The sequence below is a fragment of the Parasteatoda tepidariorum genome, chromosome 2 (genome assembly GCF_043381705.1).
Source record: "Parasteatoda tepidariorum isolate YZ-2023 chromosome 2, CAS_Ptep_4.0, whole genome shotgun sequence".
Lineage (NCBI taxonomy): Eukaryota > Metazoa > Arthropoda > Arachnida > Araneae > Theridiidae > Parasteatoda > Parasteatoda tepidariorum.
The window spans coordinates 13,930,225-13,936,444 of record NC_092205.1 but is presented as its reverse complement, the minus strand read 5'-3'; positions in this window follow the sequence as shown (position 1 = coordinate 13,936,444).

Genomic DNA, 6,220 nt, shown 5'->3' with positions numbered 1-6,220 from the left:
GGTGGTTAATGACGGATAAAGATGGGATTTCATTTTGATTTTTGTTCTCTTCCTTTTTTTTTCCTTCTTTTTTTTACGGTTATGTAAGGATTATTTTATAAACTATATTAAAAGATATATTTCACTGTATTCGATTTTTAGAGAGATACGTTGTACAATGAAACTCGTATGGAATATTTATATTTGATATTGTTTTATTACAATAGTCATATTTTTAGAACTAGAGTAGGACAGATATTTGGGAGTGGTTAGATTACAAAAATAAATAATACTTTAAAAAGTAATAGTTAAAAAAATATGTAACTTTTATAACAGTATCTAAATATACAATAGTTACATTATTTTGATGTTATATATTATTATTATGTATTCTTGTATACTTGTATTATTATGTATACTTGTATTTTTTAAAGTGTTTCAGAGGAAAAAATTTATTTTTGGGAACTTTATATTCGATATTAATAACCAAGAATAACATGTTACTTTTAAAAGTTTGTTACATACATTAAGAGTCGAGTCATATAATTTGGTGATAAATATCACCAACTGGTTCCAGAAGTGATACATGTGTTTAATTCCTTCCTCAATGACAACAACATCTCTAAGACTGTTATACAAAATATTATTTTCTGATGAATATCAGATGCTTTTCTGAAATTGTTAAAGATCATTACTTTCTCGCCAATATTAGCAATTACAGTTAAGTGGATTTATCTGTTGCAAAAAAGAACGATAATAGTTATTTTGGAAAAAGAGCCTTCCTTTTAAAAAGAGCCTTTTTTGGGAAAGCCTTTTAAAAGAGCCTTTGGAAAAGTTCTATAAATCTATTTAAAAATTAATATGCAAATTATTAAAAGGAGAAAAAAAAAACTAACTATCTCTTTTTAAATAGAAAATCGGAAGAAAAACAAAGCAATAGATCATGCAAATAAATTAAATTCATTTTAAGTTAAGGAAAACTGTATTCAGTATTTTATGAAATTTAGTGAAGTTTTTGTTTTCAAAAATGAGTATGAAACTGAAGAAAAGTTATCTATTTTATTAACTTTACTTAATTGATTACCACTTTTTGATTAACATTAAAAACAAATCATAAGTTCTTAAAATTATGTTAACAAACTAAAAAATAATTTAACTTAAGCTTCCACTTAAGATTAAAAATAACTGATTTATCCAAAAAAAATTTTTTTTCCCCATGTAAAAATAATGACATTGAGATCAATCGACTGTTTTAATTATTTAGATAAAAGGTGAGTTCTAAAGAGTCAATATTAGAGAGCTTTTGCTTTACGTTACGATTTTTAGTTAACGCAAAAGCTATTTTAATTTAATCGCGCATGCGTGAATATTAACGTAAAAAATAATGTATGCCTTTAAATACAGCTGTTGCATTACGTTTTTAATTCATTAAAATTCATTTTTCATTTATTTTAATTATACTTTACTTTTCATTATTTTTATTATAGTCTTCAAAATATGAATAATTTGTTCGAATTAACTATGTACGATGGTATAGATGAGAAGGAAATAGAGGAAACATTTTTGTTGAAATTGTTGTAGTTTCAGTAAGAAAAAAATGGATTAATCATGGAATAGAAATCGGTAATAGGTAGTAAAAGAAATTAAGAAAATAAAGCTACGTACAAAAAAGCAAAACTAGTGAAAAAAATAATACTAATTAGATTAGGAGAAAAGTATAAAATTGCCATATTATTATTGGAGTCAATAATGCTTAATTAATTTTAGTAATAGGTTATAATCGAAACAAAGAGAAATTATATGAACTAGAAAGTAAACTAAATGGATAACCGGTATTAATACGTTAGAGAGACGTAAATTATCTCCATAACATTATTGAACTACTTCTAAAGTAATTTAGAAGAAAAGACGGGTCGAATACGAAAAAGTAATTGCCTTACTCTTATATTTTAATTTTATTGAAAGTGTAAGTATAAAGCTGAAATGAAGCTTATTCCAACTGCAATGTGTATGTATACTCTATGTATTCCTATATTCACTTTGATCAATTGCAGAGTTTAATAACTTTAAAAGAAGAGCGTAATACTTTGAAAATATTAATTTCATAATGAAAATACTATTTCCATATTTGGTTGAGCAAGAATAAATTGTGAAAGTAAATAAAGTCACCTGGCTGTGGAGATAGTAGTTTTCGACAATGTTAACCTTCTTCTATGAAAAGGTACCCCAACATAGAATCGAGTTAACATGTCTTATATACTAGTGAATTGGAATTGTATTTTTTTAGCGGTAGATACACTACAGAACTCCCTCACCTGAATTATATTTGTGATGGAATTCGATGAACGGATACCACTAGTTGATTCATTGCTGCTTTGTGAGAAGCCGGGGGAGTTGTATTAAGATCACCGTACTTTGAAATTCTGATCGTGAGAGCTGTATTAAGTTCACGATTGTAGTCGTTCCTGTGTTGCCATTGTCATTCGAGTGTATACAGGCCGACGTTGTGTGCGATCGAGACTGAGTAGCAACAGCACGAGAAGGTGGATAGTATCTTAGGCGCAAGTAGCAAGTCAACTACTCAATGGGAACCATCCATTGAAGTAGGTGTGTTCAAATCGAAGTGGGAGTTTCTGCCAAGGTAGGCTTGTTCACATCGCGCCAGAAGGTCGCCAATGTGGGGATATATTTATCGTCAATGTCAACCATCTTCCATGAAAAGGTACCCTAACATTGAATCGAGTTAACATGTCTTATATACTAGTGAATTGGAATTGTATTTTTGTAGTGGTAGATATACTACACTGAAACTTGGCATTAGTTTCGGCTGATAATAACAAGGTTAAAACAAACAGTTTTAATATGAATAATAGTTAGTTCGGAAAGAATCACCGATTCAGGGAGAAATCGGCAAAAGTGGGTATTGTTGGCAATAAACTGCAAACCTTAATCTTCATTTCCACTCTCTGAAGAAAGTTTAGTCGTAGTATTTTTATACTAAAATTAAAATTTTCACACTCTTGCATTCTTTTCTTTTTTTAAATTATCGCATTATGCAATAGATCACAATAAATTTAAGAGCGCAAACAGTATACATATATATATTGCAACTAGTAATAGTAAGCAAAATAAATGTTGGAATGCAGTGAGCAAAATAAAAAATGAACCATCCTAAATAACTTTTAATTTAATGATCGGTTCTAGTTCTAGTTTAGTTCCTAGATTATATTCTAGGACTCAATCTTAATGATTCAAGGGGGTGACTTTAATATGATAATTAATAAGTTGCAGATGATATTTTAAGTTACGAAATCAGACACAAAAACTACTTTCTCTAAATGAACATACCTTTTTTTTGACTGATTCGACCCATCAAAATATAGTGGAAAGCTGCAATCTGGGAAATAGGGTCCAAAGTTTGGACCCCTAAATGTAAATTTTACTTTTCGCATATTTCGCCATATCTCGAGATTTTTTTTAAGCGAATTGAGACATTTCTGCACACAATTATACAATTCTTTTATCCAACACTAATTCCGTTTTTTATCGTTTTATTTAATAATAGTCAAAAAATTTTTGAATTTTAAAGTATACAATTTTTTACGTCGTTTTACAGAATTTAATTTTACATAGAAAAATACGAGATTTGAACGAAATCGGTTGAATTGTTTCTGAGAAATCGAATTTTAAAGAAGTCGAATCTTTAAAATTCGAAGAATATAAAGAAGTCGAATATTTAAAATTAAGTTTCTCTGGAACTTATTTTTATTCTCAAGGAAGTTTTAATCAATCGAATGAACATGTCAGAAATTGTATGAGAATTAAAATTAAGGGAAATTCTGAGTTAGGCATCATTTAGTGCTCATTAAAATTATCAATAGTTTTGATTGTGTTGAAAAATATAGTTTTTTATATATATTAACGAATGAATTAAGTACACTTTATGATTTGTTAGAACCGTTAATAATAAATATAAATGCTGTTACACTTCGAAGGCATTTCAGGATTAATGGTAAAAAAATACATAAACAATATCTATTCAATATTTTCACTANGTTTTAATTAATCTATGAACATGCCAGAAATTTTATGAGAATTAAAATTAAGGGAAATTCTGAATTAGGCATAATTTAGCGCTCATTACAATTATCAAAAGTTTTGATTGTGTTGAAAAATATAGATTTTTTTAATATATATTAACGAATGAATTAAGTACACTTTATGATTTGTTAGAACCGTTAATAATAAATATAAATGCTGTTACACTTCGAAGGCATTTCAGGATTAATGGTAAAAAAATACATAAACAATATCTATTCAATATTTTCACTAATTATAATTATTAATTTAATAAATTAATCTCCTTTAGAAATATTTTTTTTTAGTTCATGTCGTTATTCACGAAGGGAAGATTAAAGATGAATTTGGGCTTCTGAATATTAATTCTGAGAATCAAAGTAAATTTTAAGCTGACTTTTAGCTCTTATCTTTTAAACACAAATAAATTAAAAGCATCTATTTCGAGTGTTAAATTCTCCAATCTTAAGCAATATTGATTTTCTTTTGATTGGAAACATGCTTATCAATTCAGAAATTTTAGAAGGCCCTGTTTAAAAGTCAGAATTGTTATGATTCTTGATGAATGGAAAATAGTTTTAATCAGACTTCCAAAAATAAGCAACGCGTATTAGATAACTAATTGCGTAATTTATGGTAGCAAAGGTGGAATAAGAAACTACTAAACAAGAGGGAAGATAACATTTGTTGTGAACTACTCTTAATCACAGAAAAATAGCCCAAATAATTAATGTATCCACCAAAATCCATCTTCTTGTAGTGAAATTTCTCTACAGCGACAACCAAAGTACTAAACAGTGATTAATGAAGAAGCCTGCCCGTACAACAAGCAATCATCGCATATTCATCAATAAACTGAAAAGGTGCATCCTTTGGAAGTCGAACTCGAACGATTTCTTCAGAACACCCCTTCCCCTTAAACCCTTGCTCTTTTACGTTCCTCAGGATGCAGCATCTTTCGGAGGATAGAAGATGGAACGTCTTAGCCTCATTCCGATTTCTACCCCCTTTACTTAAGGACTACAGTGGGGCGTTCATACTGACTTTGCCCCCCTTTTTGGTATCGGCGGGGCTAACAAAGAGATAAGTAAAGCCCTCTCTTTTCTCTGTGTTCGTTCTCTTGGATCATTCATCCACGTCTTCGGCATAGGGGCGGCTGGGGCCTCCGTCAAAAATCATTGGGGCTGGGGCAAAATAAGGGAGGGCGCACATCATTTATCACGTGATGCTTCGCAGCCCCTACTACTCCCCCATATTCAACCATTCATCTCTCCTTATCGGCAGCGCCCCGATTACAGTCCGGGGAGGGACGATAGGGAGATTTTGGGGTGGAGTGAGGGAGTATTCAGAGTATAGACATGAGATGAGGGGGAGGGGGGCAGAATGGAGCAGGGTGCAAATAAAAAATTTTTGCCAAGCGGAGAAGATGACTTTTCGGGGGTTGTTCTTTCATTGTTTTAGATATGTAGGACTTTAGTGCAGACTGTCTTAATAACATGAAATTGAAAGGATAAAATTGATAAATGAAATTGTTTGATTTAATCTTGATTTTAATTTAAACCCTCAAAAGTGTTTAAAAAATTGAAAAGTAATTTTTTCGCTGTTCTTAATTTAACTGTTTATCATCGTTACTAGGGAGAGGGCAACTGCATTGCCCTTGCTTACGGTTGAGACATACGAAAAATTATAAGCATTCAAGGTCACATTACTCAGTCGCATAAATTTCTTCGCATCTATTGCTATATAAATATACATCACACTACTTTTTTTTTGTATAATATTCTTTTTTTAAAAAGTTGCATTTACTCTTGATATATTAGAAAAAAAATATCTATTATTAAAAAAACTCTTGAATCAATTGGAAAATTATGGAATTTTTTTTAATAATTTGTATTATCCCTCAAAATTCAAGAAAAAAAAAGGAATATTTATGGTGATTTCTAAACAGTACCGCCTTTAATTAATGTACTTTAACATTTTTGTCTGAAATGAATTAAAAATGAACTACATATTAAGGTCATTAACTAACATTTAGTAGTAAATTTGAAAATAACGAATCATTGAGTTGATATTAGGTTTATACAAGTTGAAACTGGCTTTAAAATTTAAAAACAATAACCATCTTCTTATTTTTTTAATAATCAATTAGATGAATAGAAATTGA